Genomic DNA, 19218 nt, shown 5'->3' with positions numbered 1-19218 from the left:
TTCAAATTGGTCATTGCTAGTGCAAAAAACCCTATCAGTTTCTGTATGCTGAGCATAATCTCCAGCAATCTTGCTGAACTCTCTTTTTAGTTCTGTCTCTCTGTATATCTCTTAATTCTGTTGTGCTTACTATGTAAATGAACATTTCATCTGCAAATAAGTAATTCTGGCTATACCCTGCTAGAAGTTGACCATCTTTTTGTTATTGTGGTGGTTGTGGTGGTAACTTTCATGGTCTTGGTGTGTTAGCAAGGAATTCCAATACCATGGTGAATAGTAGTGGCAGAGTAACCATTTTTGTTTTGCTCTCAACCTTCAAAAGAATATATCTAAAGTTTTTGTCTGTTGGTTTGTTTTTTATAGACAGGGTCTCACTCTGTTGCCCAGGCTGGAGTGCAATGACATGATCATAGCTCATGGCAGTATTGAACTCCCAAGCTCAAGTGATCCTCCTGCCCAAATCTTCAAAGTAGCTGGGACTACAGGTGCTCCCATGACCAGCTAATTTTTTTAATTTTTAATTTTTGTAGAGACTCCCAGCCTCAAGCAATCCTGCTGCCTCAGCCTCCCAAAGCACTCAGATTAGGAGCACCATGCCAGGCTACATCTAAAGCTTCAGTATGATGTTTGCTGAAGGCTTTATCAAGTTAAAGAAGTTCCTTCTTATTCCTGGTTTTCATACTTATCATATACTTTACTAAGCATTTCCTGGCTCTGTTAAGATCACATGGTTTTCTTCCTTCTCTAGTCTATTTGTTTGGTGATTGTTTATTAATATACTTTCTGATTTTTAAGTAAACATGAATTATTAGATAACTCTAATACACTGTTGGATTGGGGTAGCCAATGTTTTATTTAAATTTTTTGCATTAATGTTCACTTTGTTTACTTTCATTTTCCTTAATCTGTTTTCTTATTTTGATTATACCAGCCTCATAAAATAAGTTAAGCAGATTTCCCTCCTTTTTCTATTTTATGGAACAACTCGTATAACATAAGGCTTATCTGTTCAATATATGGTAAAACTTTTTGTGCCTGGAATTCAGTAGAGCCACTTTTCTTGTATCCAAGAAAACTTTACATACACATGTTTATGTAATTTTCTATTTCTTCATATGACATTTTACATTTTCTGGAAATTTATCCTTTTCTACCCAAGTTTTCAAATGCATTCATGTTTGGTTCTTGAGACAGTTGCTTGCCTACCTCATATCCATTTCCCCTCTTCTTTACCCAAATTGTGTCCCTGGCAGCAATTGTGTTCAAGTAAAATGTTCACTTTACCAGACTCTCTTGCAGGTGAAATTCTGCAAAGGATGTCTGGTAAAGATTTTTGCTTCCCAGATATAGGCTCTACCTCCTCCTCTTCCCTTTCCTTAGAGGAGAAACAGCCATCTTGCAACCATGAAATGAAAAGCATGAGCAACAAAGTGCTATACTCAGCTGAACACAGTCCTTTTTGCTTAGTTACTCTTATTAGAGGTTTGTGTTTAGTGTTTTCAAAAGGCTGGTTTTGGTTTAGCTAATTATATCCATTGTGTTTGCTCTCTCTCTTTTTATTTTTGCCACGATTGTTATTAGTTCCTTCATTCTCATTTTTGTGGGTTCACTCCATTGCTCTTTTTTTAAACTTCTTAAGTTATACAGTTACCTTTTTGTTCTAAGTACTTTTATTTTCTAGTAAGCATAGTCATAGATTTTAAATTCTCTTATGTACTGCTTTAGGATAAATTTTGACATTGTGATTTAGCACAAACTTTGTCATTATAATTTGATTCTAAGTATTTCATAATTTCCCTTGTCATTTTCTCTTTAGACCAAAGGAATTAAGTTTTCCCAGGAATGTGATATTTTTAAATGCCCTTTTTATATAATTAATTTTAACTGTATTTCACAATAATTGGAGGATGTAATTTCCTCATAATTTTTTATAATTTGTAGATATTTCCGTTAAGTATAAAAGCATATGTTTGTATGTGTGCATATTTTAGTTCAAAATTATTAAATATATTATTCAAATATTCTATCTTGCTTACCTTTGGCCTTCTTGATTCATATTCTGAAAGAGCTATGCTAAAATCTCTGCATATAATTGTTCATATATCTATTTCCCCAATATACATTTTGAGGCTACATTGTTAGATGCATATGTTTATGACTGTTATTTCTCCTTGGTTTATTATCCCTTGTTAGTATATAACATCTCTATTTGTCCTGTATGTTATTTTTTCCCTAAATTCATTTTTCTTCTGTTGTTAAAACTGCTAACTTGGAGTTTCTTTTTAATGTGCCTAAATTTTTTAACCTTTCATTTTCTAACTTTGCATAAATGATCTTCTGCTAACAATACTTTATTGAATTTTGCTTTTATATTCAATCAGAGTCTCTTTATTTTGATTTGTGGGTTTAATTTACCTACATTTATGTTAATTTACGTTATCTTGGGACTTACTTCTGCTATCTCATTTTGTGTTTTCTATTTTCTATACTTTCTTTCTACTGCTTTCCATCTTCTTTGGGATAAATAAAAATTTTTTTATTCCGTTGGAAAGTTTGATGATGTCAAATTTATTTTTTAGAATATAATACATTCCATATATACTCTTCTCATGGTCAACTCTAACTTATTATGACCCTTACTTAATGTTTATTCTTTCCCTTGTCAAGTTCTTAAGCTTAGTAACTCTTCTTTAAACAGAACAAGTGCATTAGCATACTCCCATCACCATCTAGACTTTTCAACCAGCAGTTTCTCACTCCCCTTCCCCACCAAACTTCTAGTTTCAGGTTGTATTTCTGAATTATCTATGATATATGAATTTTGCAGGAGGAGGCATTGCTAATTTAGGTAACAATATACTTTTGTAAGATATGTTTCTCCACTTTACCTTGCATTATCTCATTATTTCATCCTGGATTCATTTCCCATCTTACTGGGGTACTTTTCTTTTTAAAATGGTACGAAGGGAGATTGCCTTCTAAAACGGTGAAATGAGGACCTTAGTGAGCCATAGCTCTTAAAAACAACAAAAACACTGGCAAAACAACTAAAAATCAATCATTTTCAAACTTTGGAAGTATACCAAAGCCACAGAAGTAACCTACAATCATCCATCCAAGAGAAAAATACTGAACTTCAATAAGACAGTGGTGTCTGTGGCATTTTGACTTGAAGTTATTCCCATCCTCTCTCCCTCTCCAGCTTGGTGGCCCAGTAGCCATGAAAAGCCAGCAGACATGGAGCTAGTGGAGATGACTGACCGTGTTTGGAGCTCCATTAAAAGCCCCAGCCCTAGAGCACACTCAATATTTTGTCCAAATTAGCAGCTACCTGGAAAATCTCTATTCCCAAGATGTTGTGGCCGTTTCATTTGATTCACAGCTCAGCTCATGGATAAAACAAAAACAAAAACAAACAAACAAAAAAACATTTTTGAAACAAGCTACCCCAAGGCATTGCTAAAAACAGTATCAATCTGATGGCAATATCTCAGCTGCCTACATCTGTGATTCTGGTTGTAGCAAACAAGAGCCTGGCCAGTAACAATAAAAGTTAAAGGAGTTCTTGAGAACTAGAAAACCACAGGGAACTTAAAAAAAACTCCAACATATTCCTGGAGATCTTGAAGGCTGTACTCATGTGCCTACTTGGGAAAGACCTTGGAAAGAAGAAGGCCCCGGTCATTCACCTCTGGGTGACACTGAGTCCCTGTACAAGCAAAAAGTAAAAGCTAAGGCTGTCTTATAAACTGCCTGAAGTGTGAAGCTGTGCCTTCAGATACAGATCCCCTTGGCAAATGGTGGACAATACACACACAAATCATTTAGGGAAAACTTCAGACCAATCATTGGCTGACCACTAAATTATACTGACCTAGGAGTGAACCCTAGGAAACCAGGCTTAAACATGAAAATAATAACTCTTCTTTAAAATACTAACAGAGAGCTCAGAACCTGCATATTGCAGAAAATATAGAATCTACAGAATTCGTCCAGGAAAGGCACTAAGCACATAAGAAGCAACAGGAAAACAATGACAAAAAAAAAAAAAAAAAAGGCAGCAATAACAACAAACCTGGGGGACGGTATCTGATACCAAGTTGTTACAATATACTATCTATCTTAATCTGTTTTGCATTGCTATGATAGAATACTTGAGACTGGATGGGTAGCTTATTTTTAAAAAGACAGTGGGCCTAGTGGCTCATTCCTATAATCCCAGCAGTTTGGGAGACTGAGGTGAGAGCATTGCTTGAGCTCAGGAGTTCAAGACCAGTCTGAGAAACACAGTGAGACTCATGTCTACCAAAAAAAAAAAAAATACTAGCCAGGCACGGTGGTGTATATGTGTAGTCCCAGCTACTCAGGAGGCTGAGGTAGGAGGAATGCATGAGCCAAGGAGGTCAAGGCTAGGCTGCAGTGAATTGTGATCACAACACTGCACTGCATCCTGGGTGACAGAGCAAGACCTTATCTCAAAAAAGAAAAAGGAAAAAGAAAACAGGTTTATTTGGCTCAACATTTTGGTGGCTGGAAAGTTCAAGTTTGGGCATCTCTATTTGATGAGAACCTCAGGCTGCTTCAACTCATGGCAGAAAGTGAGCAGTAAGTGCGCATGTGCAAAGAGATCACAGGGTAAGAAGGGGAGCAAGAGAGAGGAAATGAGGAAATCAGACTATTATAAACAATACGCTTTCATAGGAACTAATTGATTCCCACAAGAGAGAGAACTCACTAACTCTCAAGGGAAAGCATGAATCTATTCATGAGGAATCCACCCCCATGATCCAAACATCTCCCACTGGGCCCACCTCTCAACACTGCCATATTGGGGATCAAATTTCAGCAAGAGTTTTGATGAGAACAAACTATAGCCAAGCCCTAGCACTATCAAAAATGTTCAGTTTCATCAGTTATTTACAAGACATGCAAAGAAACAGAAAAGTGTGCCACATATACAGTTAAATAAACAGCCATCAGAAAATATCCCTTAGGGCACACCAGTGTCAAGTTTAGTAAACAAAGACGTTAAATCAACTATTAAAAATATGTTCCAAGAATGAAAGAATAGTATGTCTAAAGAATTCAAGAAAAGTATGATAACAATGTCTCACTAAAGCCAGGCGCGGTGGCTCAAGCCTGTAATCCCAGCACTTTGGGAGGCCGAGGCGGGTGGATCACGAGGTCAAGAGATCGAGACCATCCTGGTCAACATGGTGAAACCCCGTCTCTACTAAAATTACAAAAAATTAGCTCAACAAAGAAATAGAAATTAACCCCCAAAAAGCCAAATAAAAATCTTAGAGTGGAGAAATACAATAACCAAAGTGAAAAATTCACTAAAGGGGATCAATAGCAAATTTGAGCTGTCAGAAGAAAGAATTGGCAAATTCGAAGATAAGTCAATAAAGGTTATCCATTTGAGGAACAGAGTGAAAACAGAATGGAGGAAAAATAAACAATGCCTCAGAGACCTGTGGGGTATCATCAAGCATACCAAAATATATATAATGAGTGTTCCAGAAGAAGAAAAGAAACACAAAGAGAAATAAAAATATTTGAAGGAGTAATGACTAAAAATTTCTGAAGTGTGGTGGAAGCCACTAGTGTACATATCCCAAGAAGCTTAACAAACCCCAACTAGAATAGCTCAAAGAGATCACACCAGACACATCCTAGTCAAACTGGTGAAAGTCAAAGACAAAAAGAAAATCTTGAAAACAGCAAGAGGAAAACAACTTATTGTGTCTAAGAGATCCTCAATAAGATCAACAGCTAACTTCTTATTAGAAATCATGAAGGCAGGAAGACAGGGGCATGATGACTTCAATGTGGCAGAAGAGTCTCAATCAAGAATTCAATGTACAACAAAACTCTGCTTCAAAAATAAAGAAGTTAAGCTATTTCCAGATAAACAAAAACAGAGCACTCATCACTAGTAGAGCTTATCAGAAACACTAAAGGGAGTCCTTTAGGCTGAAACGAGAGGACATTAGTAACTTGAATCCACGTGAAAAAATAAAAAGCACCAGTAAACATTACTAAATGGATAAATATAAAAGGCAGTGTAAACATATTTTTGTTTATAGCTCTTCTGTTTTTCTGATTTAACTCTTTCTCCTTTTAAAATCAACTGCATAAAGCAGTAACTGTAAACTGTATTGATAGCCATATGAAGATGTAATTTGCGTAAACATAATAGCACAAAGAAGCAGGGAGGGAATTAAGTTAGTATTAATTCAAAGTAGATTTTTTTGGAAATTAAAATGCTAGTTGTAATTCCTAGAGCAGCCACTAAGAAAACAATTTGTTTAATGGTTTCAAAAAAACCATTAACTTCTTTTACTACATCAAAGAAGATCCTGATGTAGTAATCTTTTTGAGAATTTAGGTGCCTGAAAAAATTTTTAATTCGTGATCACATTTTAATAGTAGTTAGAATGTATACAAAATTCTAGGTTTTGAAACGTACTTGTCCTTCAGTCATTTGAAAATATTACTCAATTGTTTTCCTGCTTCTTTGATATTGAAAAGCCTGATGTCAATATGGTTATTGTTTCTTTTTCTCTGGGAGCTTTTAGAATTTTCTTTCTCAACAACTAAATAATAGCATATTTAGGCATGAACTTAACAGAAAACATACAAGACTTATATAAAGAAAACTTTAAAATTCTGTTGAAAGACAAAAAAAAGAAGACTGCAACAAATGAAAAAGTTTAGTCGAAAAGAATAAGACCTTGTATTTGATAGCACAATGGGATGACTATCATCAATAATAATTTAATTATACATTTTAAAATAATTAATAGTATAATTGGATTATTTGTATCACAAAGGATAAATGCTTAATAGGACAGATATCTCATGTTACATGATGTGATTATTATGCTTTGCATGCCTATATCAAAGCATCTCATGCACCTCACAAATATATACACCTATTATGTATCCACAAAAATTAAAACAGGCCTTGGCTGGGCACAGTGGCTCATGCCTATAATCCCAGCACTTTGGGAGGCCTAGTAGGGTGGATCACTTGAGGCCAGGAGTTCGAGATCAGCCTGGCCAACATGGTGAGACCCTGTCTCTACTAAAAATACAAAAAATAGCTGGGCATGGTGGCACACGCCTGTAATCCCAGCTACTCAGGAGGCTGAGGCATAAGAATCACTTGAACCTGGGAGGTGGAGGTTGCAGTGAGCTGAGATTGTGCCACTGCACTCCAGCCTGGGTGACAGAGCAAGACTCTGTCTCAAAAAGAAATAAATAAAATAAAGCAAAAGAAAAAGTTTACCATTTTAGATAGATGATTCAGTATCACAAAGATGGTCTACATTAATTTATGCATTTAATGCAATACTAATAAAAATACTAGCTGGCTTTTGTTGTTGCTGCTGTTTACTTGATTGCTCTCTTTGAAACTAGAAAAGCTGATTCTAAAGTTGATATTGAAAAATAAACAAGAATAGCTATGAAGCCTAAAAAGGAAGCGCAATGAGATTGGACCAGCCCTAAAAGATGTAAAACTGCATGAATAGATCAACTCAACAGAAAATTTTCATGAAGAAAAGGACTAGTCAATAAGTGATTTGGAGACAATTGGTCAGGCATCAGATGGGAGGAAACAAAATGGATTGCTATCTCACACCCTGTACCAGGAAAAACTCCAGTTGGCTCAAAATAAAAAATGTAAAAAGTGAAACCATAAAAGGTTATGAAACCAGGTCAAGTGTAGGGGCTCACACCTGTAATCCCAACCCTTTGGGAGGCCCACGTGAGAGGACTGCTTGAGCCCAGGAGTTCAAGACTAGCCTGGGCAACATAGTGAGATTCTGTCTCTACCAAAATTACAAAAATTAACCAGAAGTAGTGGCATGTGCCTGTAGCCCCAGTTACTCAAAGGTTGAGGTGGGAGGATCACTTGAGCCCAGGAGGTAGGCAGAGTTTGCAGTGAGCTGAGATCATGCCACTGCACTCCAGCCTGGGTAAGAAAGTGAGACCTCGTATAAAAAAAAAAAAGGGGGGGGGATATAAAAGTATTTAAAGAAAACATGAAAGCATTCTTAATAGCTTTGAAATAGAGAAAGCTTCTCTGACCATGACTCAAAATCCAGAAGCCACAAAAATATTAATGCATTTGAATACATAAAAATAAAAAATTCTACTGACCAGGTAGAGTAGCTTATGCTCTTAATTCCAGCACTTTGGGAGGCTGAGGCAGGAGTAACACCTGAACCCAGGAGTTTGAGACCACCAGCCTGGGCAACATAGTGATGCCCCATATCTACAAAAATTAGAAAAAAATAGCCAGGAGTGATAGCACATGCCTGTAGTCCTAGCTAGTTTGGAGGCTGGGGTGGGAGGATCACTTGAGCCTGGGAGGTTAAGGTTGCAGTGAGCCATAATTATGCCACTGTACTCGAGCCTACATGACAGAGCAAGATCCTGTCCAAAAAAAACAAAACAAAAACAAATTCTACCAAAAAAAAAAAAAAAAAACCAGCATAAGTCCAAACACAAACTGAGAAAAATATTTGCAACTCATTTTGTGTCCAAAAGGCTATTCTCCCTGCAAATCCCCTATAAGTCTATAAGGAAAATACATAGATTTGTAAATAAACTCAATAAACCGATAGGCAAAGGATATCACAGGCAGTTCACAGAAACAGAAAAACAAGTGGATAGACCCAGCAATCCTATTTTGTGAAATGTATCCTACAGATACACCTGCCTATTCATAAAATCCTATTTACACAAGGCTATCTATTACAAAAACAAAAAAACAAAAAAACTGGAAATAGCCCAAATGTCCATCAATAAGAGACCAGTTACATAAATTGTGGTTTGTCCACACAATGAAGCAAAATTATGCAATTAAAAGCATCTATTGTGTATTGATATGGAAAAATCTAATATATATTAACAAAATAAAAAATAATAAAATATAGAACAGTCTCTATATGCCACTTTTTATATAGAAAGAAATAAAACTAAGAATATAGTCATGTTTGCTTGTATTTGCATAAAGAAACTCTGCAAAATATGTCAAAAGTAATAAAAGTGGTTATCTATGGAGAAGGGGTGGGAAATGGATGGACAAAAGAAGAGGTGAAAGTTAGACTTTTCACTATACACTCCTTTTTCAAATCTTTTGAACAGTGAGAATCAACTATCTGCCCAAAATTAAAAACTGAATTAAAAAGTAATTTTCTATTTGTCTTTGCTATTCTTAAATTTCACCATAATATGTCTAGGTATGGCTAGGATGTTTTGTTTTCTTAAATATGAGCTTTTTTTTGGTGAATCTGAACTCTCTCTTGGAAATTCTTGGTCACATTTATTTAAATGTTTCATCTGTCTCCATTTTCTTTTTATGAGATTCATCTTACTACTTAAATCTTATGTTTTTTACCTCACTCCTCTGTTTCCTAGCTTTTATTCTTTTTCTCTTCCTGATGTCTCTAGGAGAGTTGCTAATATGGTCTTACACTCACTCTTTGTCAGTATCATCCTGCCATTCAAGGTATCCATTGAGTACTTTTTAAATTATTATTATTTTGAAACAGAGTTTCCCTCTTGTCACTCAGGCTGAAGTGTAGTGGCACGATCTTGGCTCACTGGAACTTCCACCTCCCAGGTTCAAGCAATTCTTCTAACTCAGCCTCCCAAGTAGCTAGGACTACAGGCACATGCCACCTTGCCTGGCTAATTTTTGTATTTTTAGTAGAAACAGGGTTTCACCATGTTGCCCAGGATGGTCTTGATCTCTTGACCGCATGATTCACCCACACTGGCCTCCCAAAGTGCTGGGATTACAGGCGTGAGCCACCACACCCATTGAATTCTTTATTTCACTCAGTCTTCATATTCAGGATGTCCATCTAATTTGTTCTACAACATTCGGGCTTGCTTCTGCTTCACATTTCAGCTATCATCTCTCACATCTTTAAGCGTATTTGTTATGCTGATTTCAAATTTCAATTCCATTAATTGACTGGTTGTTTCCTTTGATGCAAGTTGTACCATTATCTTTCTTGGATAACCCTTGCCCTTCTCAGACATCCCATTCTTTTTCCTTATGAGTTCTTGTCCTACCAACTGCATTGGCTGCCAGTGCATATGTGTCCATTGAGAGAGCCTCTGGTGTTGCAGTCTGAAAGCAACCACTTCCCTTTTGCCTCCCCCAACCAGGCAATACTTTTCCTCAGCAAATCTTCCAGAACTTCTTCCTCAGATATTATTCTTTTCCAAGGGCTGCCTCACTCTGTTGCAACTGCCTGTCCCATTCTATTCATCTGCTCAGGCTGCTATAACAATATCACACACTGGGTGGCTTCCATAACAGACATTTATTTCTCACTGTTCTGGAGGCTGGGAAGTCCAAGATCAAGGTGCTGGCAGGACTGGTGTCTGGTGAGGGCTCTCCCTCGGGTTGCAGATGGCTGCCTTCTCACTGTGTGCTCACATGACCTTTCCTGTCTGCGTGAACACAGAGAGAGGGAGCAAGCGAGCTCTCTGGTGTTTTATAAAGACATTAATCCTATGGGATCAGGGCCAACCCTTATGACCTCATATAACCTTAATTACCTCCTAAAGACCCTGTCTCCAAATACAGTCATATTGGGTTAAGACTTTAACAAACGAAGTGTGGAGCGGGGGGTCACAATTCAGTCCATAGCACCTGTAGAAAAGGGAATAGTCAGCCTTCTCCCACTGGAGTGCCCTTGTATCCACTGTAACGCTGTTCCCCTCTCAACTCACTGTTCGGATTGGCATTAAGTTGGCACTGGGCTAATGCTGATTTTTTGCCATACAGTAGCAACAGGGTGTGCTGGGGGCTTGCCAGGGCAAAATAAAGAAGAGAGATGAACAGTCTGACATCCCCTACCCTCCATCCACAATATCAGTTCCTCTTCTGCTTTAGACTTACATTATACACATACACACTCTCTCATACTCTTTCTCTCTCTCTCTCTCTCTCTCTCACACACACACACACACACACACACACACACACAGGCATCTAACCATATAACTCCTTAGGGTTTCCTCTGTTTTGTATTCAGTTCCAGAACCCATCACCCTCCCTCCCACTTCTGCAGCATCTCCAGGGACAGGAGCTAAGAGCCTTTCCTGGTTGCAATCTCATGGGAAACCTGAAGTTAGCCTCATTTCAATTCCCAGCTTTGCCACTGCTGGAGATGAAGTTTCATCTTCAAGCCTCCACTGTTTTTCTTCTATTATAATAAAAAGCTTGGAGTCAGCTTTTCAGGTGGGTCTAGCTCCAAAATTCTAGGATTCTATGTGGTAATGAAGAAGTGGCAGGTAAAGAACATTGAGATATTTTAAGACTACATAGTTTCCAAGGAGATAAAGAGACATAGTCGGGGAATACCCAACAAGAGAGAGTTATTAGCAAGAATGGATGTCAAATTTAGAAAGTGGAATGTCAATCAAGTTTCAGGGAATGAGTAGAAGGCGAAGGATGTTAGCAGAGGTTCACTAGTTGAAAGGAGATTTGGAGGAGACTCTGCAAGACTGAAGAATGACAGAAACAATTATCTACAATATAGGCCATTGTAGTATTTTCTTTTTAATTATTAAATATTGCAGATATAGCAAAAGGTACATAGAATAATAATGAGCACTGTGTCCCCAGAGCTCAATCTGAACTATTATTCATTACCAATATATAGTAAGCCTCCCTTCACCAGTGCTATATCCTTCCCTCCAAGAGGTGGTAACGATTATGCTAAATTTGTTACTCTTTACACTTCCACTACATAGGTGTGTATTCAGGGGAAACATTTTCTTTTTATAAATCAAATTTGGGCCAGGCAAGGTGGCTCATGCCTGTAATCCTAACACTTTGGGAGGCTGAGACAAGAGGATTCCTTGAGGCTGCAAATTCAAGACCAGCCTCGGCAACATGGCGAAACCCTGCCTCTGCAAAAACAAAATGCAAAAATTATCCAGATGTGGTGGCGTGTCCCTGTAGTCCCAGCTACTCTGGAGGCTGAGGTGGGAGGATTGCCTGACCCCAGGGAGGTCAAGGCAGCAATGAGCCATATTTGCAACACTGTACTCCAGCCTGGGCAACCCCATGAGATACTGCCTCAAAAAACTAAATAAATAAAAAATAAAAGAAAATCAAATTTGATGTCTGAAGACTGAGAAGTATAACTATTGAAATGCTTGAGATAAAGAAAGGTGTCCTCACTGAAGGGACCTGAGCAAGAAGAAAAAGAAAATGGATGGAATAACTTGAGGCAGAACATAAGAAGCTTCTTTTTACCCACTTATGTCTTTCTAAGTGAAGAGGTCACTAGCAGTCACTTCCATATGTGGACATACAGCATTAGTCAACTTCCTGGTGAAGGCAGAGAGCCACATTTCCAGAACATCTGAGGTCAGAAGGAAAGGCATTATTTCAGCTACTGCCTAGCAGAGCTGTTAGCTTGGACTAGTGGGAGTTCTCTTCTCAGTAATGCCAGCATTGGGAAATTGGTCATGAAAACAGAACAGGAGACCATTTAACATGTCAGGAACAAGCCACAGAGCAGGCTGAGGTTTGGGGCCGGTCTCCAAGACCAGACTTAGCCATGACTGGCCAGTGAGATGGGCACAACCAGTGTTCTGCCTCATCCTTTCCCTGAGAGTGGCCCCGGAAACTGCTTCTGAGGGTGCCCTCTTCCTCAGCCTCAGCAAACTGCCAAAATGGAATCATACAATCATTCCATGAAAAGATGGTTGGGTCCAGGGAGGCAACGGTTCCCGGCCTTGCACAGTTGTATTAATGAAAAACCCACTGGGGCCATCTTTAGACAACCCAACCCTGCACCAAACTTAACTAAGCCCTAAACGCTGCCATTGCAAGCAGATTAACATTCACTTCCATCGACATTAAAAATAATTTGGGAGGAAAAAAAGGCAAAAAGATTTTTCTAATTTTGTTTTTGAAATTATTTGTCTGAGTAACTCATTTAATTCACAATTTGCTTCACTTTTTCCCCCAAAATCTGTGCATAATTGAGAATTCTTGAGAAGTGAGGAAATTAAATCCACAGATTACTTTCAAATGTGTGAAATGCTGTATGAATGCTAAAGTTAGCAGTTCATGAAGTTAGTGTGTTAACGTTTGTAAGCATCTAATTAAACATGTATTCTTTATTTTGTGACTTCCTTTTTGCATTTTAGAACCAGTAATTATTTTCCAGCTTGAAACATTGGTATAGGCTCTCAAGAAGCTCACAGAGCCTGGACCCTGTGCCCACAGGCCTGAAGGATCAACAACCCAGTGAGAAGGTTTTATGGGAGGTACTTGTGTTTGTGGGCACTGTCTCAACTCCCCACACCTCCCCACCCATGATCATTCATGATGATTGTAAGGGCAGTGCCCTGAAGATAACATCCCAGATGTAGTCACCAGTGTGTCTGTTCATTGCTTGTTTCCTCCTCCCACTTGCCATAATGGTGGGGAACTTGTGTTGTTCAATGCTGTGTTCCCAGCCCAGAAGAGCATCAGGCCCATCACAGATACTTGACACAAACATGTATTGAATGCACGGTCACCTCTCGGAATGGGATTCAGTGGTGGACAAATAAGGCTCCAGATGTATTTCTATTGTTCAAATGATGTATAATGAGAATGTAGTCACTTATTACCTTTGTAACTCAAAAATAACATAATTTTACACAGATATCACCTTGCATCCATCAGGATGGCTACTATACAAAAAAAAAAAAAAAAAAAAACCCAGAAATAAGAGTTGGCGAGAATGTGGAGAAACTAGATCCTTTGTGCACTGTTGGTGAGAATGTAACATGGTGTAGCCACTGTGGAAAACAGTATGATTTCTTCAACAAATTAAAAATAGAATTACCATATGATCTTGCAATTCCACTTCTAAATATATATACTCTGAAAAACTGAAGCTGAGTCTCAAAGAAATATTTGAACACCCATATTCATAGCAGCATTGTTTGCAATAGCCAAAAGGTGGACTCAACCCAAATGTCCATCAGTGGATAAACAGATAAACAAAATAAAGTATTAATATAAGGGGATACTATTCAGGCTTTAAAAGGAAGTTAATTCTGACACATGCTACCCCATGGATGAGCCTTGAAAACATTATGCTAAATGAAATAAAAGTCACAAAAAGACAAATTCTGTATGATTTCATTTATGTGAAGTACCTAATCAAATTCATATAGAAACACAAAGTAGAAAGGTGGTTGTCAGAGGCTCGGGGAAGAGCAAAATGGAAAGTTATTGATTAGAGGGCATGGAATTTCAGTTTTACAAGATGAAAATGTTCTAAAGATTGGTGGTATGACAGGGTGAATAATACTTAACAATACTGAACAGTCCACTTAAAAATGCTTAAGATGGACTGGGTGTGATGGCTGACACCTGTAATCCCACCACTTTGGAAGTCCAAAGCGGGTGGATCACGAGGTCAGGAGATCAAGATCATCCTGACCAACATAGAGAAACACTGTTTCTACTAAAAATATAAAAATTAGCTGGGCATGGTGGCGTGCACCTGTAGTTCCAGCAACTCAGGAGGCTGAGGTAGGAGAATTGCTTGAACCCGGGAGGCAGAGGTTGCAGTGAGCCAAGATCACGTCACTGCACTCCAGCCTGGATGACAGAGGGAGGCTCCATCTCAAAAAAAAAAAAAAAAAAAAAGCGTTAACATGGCAAATTTGTTGTTCTGTATATTTTACTACAATTAGAAATAAACATTTAAAAATACAATTCTAAATGTCAATATATTTATAATTTTGAGTTCAGAAGACTTGATAAAAACATAAAACTCGGGAAGATAAAAAGAATGATCAACGGATTCAGCTGGGTAAATATTTTACATTTCTATGAAAAAAGACACCATAAAATTAAAAGACAAACAACAAGCTGGCAGAAAATATCTGCATATATATGTTGGGCATTATTAATCATATAGTAAATTTTTCTTTTGAGACAGAGTCTCTGTCGCCCAGGCTGGAGTATGGTGGCGTGATATTGGCTCACTGCAACCTCCGCCTCTGAGGTTCAGGAGATTCTCTGGCCTCAGCCTTCCAAGTAGCTGGGATTACAGGCACACCCCACCATACCCAGCTAATTTTGTTGTATTTTTAGTAGAGACAGGCTTTCACCGTGTTGGCCAGACTGGTCTCAAACTCCCGACCTCAGGTTATCCACCAGCCTTGGCTTCCCAAAGTGCTTGGATTACAGGCATGAACCACTATGTCCAGGCAATACAGTAAAATGACTGACAAGAAGGGGGAAGTATCCTAGGTTTGGTTAATAGAAATCAAATAACTGAAGTCAATGAACACACCTGACAGACACACAAGATAAGGAGGAGGAGGTTGCAAAGTGTTGATGTTTGTGTAACCACGAGCATGGCTGAGCCTAGAACACCATTAGTATTCCAGCAAATGGAACCATGCAGGTACTGTTACAGGTTGCCTCCATTGAAGGACCCTTCCTTCTGTCACTAATATCATAAACCACCTGGCAAATGAGGCAGGTAAGATATGGGAGGAATCTGAGAAGCTTTTGTGCAACAGTGAACTTATAATGGGATGAACTTAGGTTACCAAGAGTCTGCACTGAGCCTGAGCACTCAAGACATTCTAGGGATAGTCAGGCACAGTGGATCATGCCTGTGATCTTAGAACTTTGGGAGGCCCAGGTGAGCAGATGATTTAAGCCCAGAAGTTCAAGACCAGCATAGGCAACCGGTGAAACCACACCTCTATAAAAATACAAAATGTAGTCAGGTGGGGTGGTGCACACCTCTAGTCCCAGCTACAAAAGAGGCTGAGGTGGGAGGATTGTTCAGACCTGGGAGGTCAAGGCTGCATGAGCTGTAATCATACCACTGCACTCCAGCCTGGGCAGCACAGAAAGACCCTGTCTCAAAAAAAAAAATTACTGGGGACTGCAGATCTGTTGTATCTACCTCCCCATGATGTAGACTTCAGGGTAAACAGAACAATTATTGCCCCACCTCTCCTGATTAGTACCTCTCTGCTTTTAGAGAATCCCAAGCCTAGAAGAAGGGAAAGCTAATTCTGCTGACTTGGTGAATCAGCCTGGGTACCTCACTATCGGTCAGTCCGCCATGGATTGCTGCACTGATATCCTTCCCTGTCCCTTGCTGCATCCAGTGAGGGTCCAACCAATCCATTCAAAAGAAACACAGGATTACTTTTGAGAACACATAAAGACCTTCTATAAATCAATAAAAATGCAAAGCAACTTTATTTTGAAAATGTGCATCAAACATGAACAGGAGACACACAAGAAGAAATGGCTCTATACACGAGTCACTTCACCTATCAGACTGGCACATTTTAAGAGACTGGTAACATACCATGTTGGTGAGTGTCTTAGTCAGTTTGGGCTGCTCTCACAAATTCTCATAGACTGGGAAACTTAAACATTTCTCTCTCACAGTTCTGGAGGCTGGGAAGTCCAAGACACTGCCAAGAGAGGCAGTGTCTGCTGAGGGTCTGTTTGCTGGTTTGCAGATGGCTGTCTTCCCATTGTTCCCTCACATGGCAGAGAGCAAACACACATCTTAAAACACACATTCTCACTGAAAGCTCTTGTTTTATTATAAGAGCACTAAACCCATTGTGAGGGCACCACCCTTAGAAGCTAATTACCTCATAAAGGCTCTATATCCAAGTACCATTACATTAGAGATTAGGGTTTGATAGGGTTTGTCTGTGTCCCCATTCTAATTTCAACTTGAATTGTATCTCCCAAAATTCCCATGTCTTGTGGGAGGGATACAGGCAGAGGTAATTGACTTATGGGGGGGCTGGTCTGTCCTGTGCTATTCTCATGATAGTGAATAAGTCTCAGGAGATCTGAAGGGTTTATCAGGCGTTTCCACTTTTGCTTCTCTTTCATTTTCTCTTGCCATCGCCATGTAAAATGTGCTTTTCACCTCCCACCATGATTGTGAGGCCTCCCAGCCATGTGGAACTGTAAGTCCAATTCAGCCTCTTTTTCTTCCCAGTCTTGGGTATGTCTTTATCAGCAGCATGAAAACAGACTAATATACAGTTTCAACATATGAATTTGGTGGGGGGGCATATTTAGTTCCCAGCAGTGAGGATGCAGAAAAAGGAAGACGCTACACTTTGAATTGGAATTTAAACTCGTACATTAGGCTTGTAAACTCTTCAGAGACTCAGATATGACTTGTGAGCCTTGTGACTTCTGAGATGAAGGCTCTCTCACCAGTGGCCAAAGAAAAAACAGGGAAATATTTCCATTGGATATCCTACTACATGATGAATTTTCACATTGAACATTTAATTTCACATTTAATTCCATCGAGAATTTGTTTTTATCTTTCTTTTTTCCAAATAATTAGTTAGTTGTCCTAGTACCATTTGTTGCATGATCTACATTTTCACCATGGAAATATGCCGTAATAGCATATAATGCATTCCTATAGAAACTCAGGTTTATCCTGAGCTATTTATTGTGTTTATTGTATCAAGGATAGTAAACCAGGGCCCCGTACCCCATTTCAGACCTTCAGATGTGTGTTTGGTCTTGTTTTGCTTTTGGTCGAAGTGCCTTTTAAAATTGTGACTTTTCATACCTTTAGGCAGCAGACAAAGTCAGGCCTATCTTAGAGCAAGTTACTTGCCCAGAGCATTTGAGGATGTTTTCCTGGAGTGACACTAGCAACATACCGTTTCAACACTTTCATCTTAGAACACATTTTGGTATCTAGCAGTGGATAGTCCCTCTCATTCTTGTTTTGTGATAATTCTTTTCCTTTTTTTTTTTTTTTTTTTTTTTGAGACAGAGTCTCATTCCGTCCCCAGGCGCCAGGCTGAAATGCAGTGGCGCGACCTCCACTCACTGCAACCTCTGCCTCCCGGGCTCGAACAATTCTCCTGCCTCAGCCTCCTGAGTAGCTGCGATCACAGGCATGCGCCACTATGCCCAGCTAATTTTTTTGTATCTTTAGTAGAACAGGGTTTCACTATATTGGCCAGGATGGTCTCTATCTCTTGATCTCATGATCTGCCCGCCTCGGCCTCCCAAAGTGCTGGAATTAAAGGTGTGAGCCAATGGTAGGGAGATTCTGGACAAGCACACAGCGGGATTGGAGACTAGTGCAGAAGGTTGCACTGAGCCAAGGATACGAAGCCTGGTCACAGTCCTCCCATGTGGGGCCCAGGTCTTATTTACCCCCCTCAAAAACTCTTTCTCATTTCACTGGCTAGTGATTTTGCTTTCTTTGGAAAATCTATTGCACTGCCCCACCCAGAGACTTCCAAAACTGAATGGACTCCAGTGACGATGTTAAATCAGCCCCCACCTCATTCCTTTTGAATTAGAATCTATGCGGCTGGGTCCTGGCATCTGTATCTTAATCTTCCTAGTTGAGAACCTTAGTCAGAAAGGCTGGTATTTGCAAAGTACTTCTCTTGTCTTCCTTGTTTCCTTTTTTAATTACTTTGCTGGGATTTGGGGGTCTGAATTGGTCACCCAGGCAGGAGTACAGGGGCTCATTGCAGCCTGGAACTCTTAGACTCAAGCGATCCTCCAAACTCAGCCTCCAAACTAACTGGGACTACAGGTGTATGCCACCACACTAGCCTAATTTTAAAATTTTTTGTAGGGAAGGATTCTCACTGAGTTACCCAGGCTGGTCTCCAACTCCTGGGTTCCAGTGACTCCCCAGCCTTGGCCTCCGAAAATGTAGGGACGACAGGCATGAGCCACCATGCCCAGCCAGTCAAGCCCTGCTCTTTCACTTTAATGATATTTTTGGTGCATACCTACAGCCAGTGTTGTATTAAACTGCACTATTGGAGAAAAAGCAAAGGGGAGAAGTGATAGTTTTGCTTTTCCCTGAACATATATGAGATAAAACCAGGGCTGTTTTTGGACAATGTGTCGACATAATTGAAGATGGGTACTGCCTGATGGTAGCCTGTCTACAGAAGGCACCTAGAACACAGAGGAATATGCAAACTGGCTTGAAGAGCGATTCATCAGAACTTTTCCTGGTACAGAGGAGAAACTCCAATGACAACAGAATATTGATCTTCTAACATTTGAAAGCCTGTTAAATAGGAGAGAAAGTGTTTTCTATTTTGTTACAGAAGGATCCAACCAGCTCTGATGGTTGAAATCATCATGAATGCAAATGCCAGCTCAGTTCAACA

General features: G+C 39.2%; 2 long non-coding RNA genes across 4 annotated transcripts in view; both read right to left on the bottom strand.

Annotated features, from left to right (window-relative positions):
* The window catches only part of LOC144582576 (uncharacterized), a 124832-nt gene that overhangs the window by 95351 nt on the left and 10263 nt on the right, over nucleotides 1-19218 (bottom strand). The gene's annotated exons all lie outside the window — the stretch shown is intronic.
* On the bottom strand, nucleotides 14534-16520 carry LOC144582578 (uncharacterized). Its single transcript, XR_013535581.1, has 3 exons — nucleotides 16389-16520; nucleotides 16116-16172; nucleotides 14534-14671 (listed from the first exon to the last, which is right to left on the bottom strand). It is a non-coding gene; the product is annotated as an uncharacterized LOC144582578 (long non-coding RNA).

This window comes from Callithrix jacchus, chromosome 5 (assembly GCF_049354715.1).
Source record: "Callithrix jacchus isolate 240 chromosome 5, calJac240_pri, whole genome shotgun sequence".
Classification (NCBI taxonomy): domain Eukaryota; kingdom Metazoa; phylum Chordata; class Mammalia; order Primates; family Cebidae; genus Callithrix; species Callithrix jacchus.
This window is presented reverse-complemented; position numbering and strand designations above follow the sequence as displayed.